Source organism: Colobus angolensis, unplaced genomic scaffold, assembly GCF_000951035.1.
Source record: "Colobus angolensis palliatus isolate OR3802 unplaced genomic scaffold, Cang.pa_1.0 Scaffold99, whole genome shotgun sequence".
Taxonomy (NCBI): Eukaryota; Metazoa; Chordata; class Mammalia; order Primates; family Cercopithecidae; genus Colobus; species Colobus angolensis.
Genome location: NW_012123931.1, coordinates 2759928 through 2762202, shown reverse-complemented (window position 1 = coordinate 2762202; position 2275 = coordinate 2759928). Strand labels below are relative to the sequence as shown.

Genomic DNA, 2275 nt, shown 5'->3' with positions numbered 1-2275 from the left:
ACAGTGCCCCTTGGAACTGTCATTACTGCTGCAAGACTGGCCTATGATCTTACAACCCAGTCCCCTAAGCATTCTCGCTCCATTTCTGGTTCCTCTGGCCACAGCACAAATTTCCAGCTGGAAGGGGAAGGGGGACTATGGGACTTAGGAGCAACAGGTTTCAGGTTGCCTTACTCCCTTTGCATAGACATTGACTTTGTGAAAAGCCTACCCTTCCCCTGTGAGATCAAATGTTGACAGTATCTCTGGGTGGCAATGGGAGAATGGGTTTGGTTTGGTTTTCTCCCAGTCTTCTACTCTCCAGAGAGACTTTAACATATTTTTCTGAGTTCTCCACCTCATATTTTAATTCTCCACAGTTCTGGGACCAGACTTCTCTTCAGTCAGTGGTCTCTGAAGTGAGATTTGCTTATCTTCTATGGAATGGATCTTGGGAAACTGAATTTGACAGCTTGAATCTTCCTCATATCATCTCAACTTGGGGTACTTTGAGTGCCACAGGATAAATGTGGGTGATCCTTCTGAAGCATCAGTTTCCCTTGATTCTCTTGAGAGAGAAAAAACATTAATGTACTTAGGAATGACAGTCACATACATTTCTAAGAGTACACCAGACTTCTCTCTGAAATGAGACTTGGGTTGTCCTCTTTCTGATAAATTCCCAGATTTAACAAAAAAGCTGTCTTCTGCCATGAGGACACGTGGATATAAAAGTTTGAGAGGTCCTGGTGCACTTCTTCACACTTACAGATGTGTGAGGATGTATGACTCCAAAGCACACAGTGTGCAGTTCCTGCCTACTTAATGTTTAGTTTTCTACCTCTGGCTCTGATTTTGGTGACTGGCAGCTGCTGATTCATGAGCAAACCCCAGAGCTTGGAGTCAGAAGACTGAGTTTAAGTCCCATTATTACCCACCCTCCCTTTTTTTTAGCCATAATATCCATCCCTCTCAATCAGTAAGTGATTGTGAAAACACCTTGTACAGTTGTTGGTGGCATTAAATCAGATGGTGTATAAGAGTATTTTGTAAAACTGTAAAGGGGGATGTGGCTGTAGGGGCTGGTAGTCCTCATGAGTATTACTGCTCTTCTTTCCCACAGCTAAAAGAATATCAGCAGAGGAACAGCCCTGGTGTTCCGGCAGGAGCGAAGACAAAAAAGAAGAAAACTGGCAGTAGACCTGAGACAACCACTTCTGGTGGTTGCCACTCACCGGGGGATGTGAGTCTTGGCTGGCCAGGCTCCTGGGGACAGGGGGCCCAAGGGGGCAGTAGAGGGTAATTGTTAAGATTGCTGGGTACTGGTTAAGAATTCTGGGTTTGAATCCTGCCTCTCCATTGGCTAGGGATCTGATTTATGGCAAGTTGCTTGAGCTCTTTGGGCCTCTCTTTTCACATCTGTAAAATAGGGGTAGTGTTGTTTGATTTTCATTTCTGAAGTTTAAATGATATTCCATATTGTTGTTGTTTTTATGATAATCCCTAGTACATGTCCTGCTGTGAACACCCAGGATACCCAAGAAATGGTCATTGCTGTTTGATTTTCCTGATCCCCAGTCTCAAGGGGGAGCTGGGCCAATGAGTACAGCCACTTGCTATCAAGCTGTCCCTTTAGGAGTCACAGAAGGGGGCTCAGGGTGTGGTGAGGAGAGCCCCAGGCATGAGGAGTAAGGGAAGATCTAACTTGCCGCCAGCTTGCTGGGTGACCACAGAAAAATCACTTCTTACCCTGGGCCTCAAGTTTTCTTCATTGTAAGATGACACTGGATAAGATCACTGTCTTTCAAACTTGTTTTTTAGCTGGAGCCCCCTTAGTTCAAGTGAACCTTTACTCAGGAGTCTGGTTTTTTAATAGAGGTGGAGGGCTGGAGCTCTATCAGATTCATCATCCACATCCTAGACCTGAGGAGAGAGGTCCAGTGAGCATATTAAGAGCTGTGTTGGTCATGTGACTCCACCCTGTGACTGCATGGCTCAGGGAACATTTCCATCTATTTGTTCTTGCCCCTGGCAAGGCCGCAGGTGGCCATTTGGAAGAATGGTATGGGCCATGGTTTCAATCTCCTCTGCTCTTCCTCAGCATTTCATTTTCCTGAACCCACATCTTCCTCCTCCCCAGACTTTTTTGTTTCTCTCTAAGCCACTTCTGTCTTTCTCCCCCTGCCCTTGTTTTTCTCTTGTCCCCTCCTATAGATTCAGGACATTCTGAAGGTGCTGGTGTCCAACCTTAACCATTCCAGTGGGGTAGCGCTCCCCCATTGCACAAGTGGAAGGG

General features: G+C 45.9%; 1 pseudogene; it reads left to right on the top strand.

The window, feature by feature from the left end:
• Positions 1-263: 263 nt before the first annotated feature.
• Positions 264-2275, top strand: part of LOC105505210 — a 21613-nt pseudogene continuing 19601 nt past the window's right edge.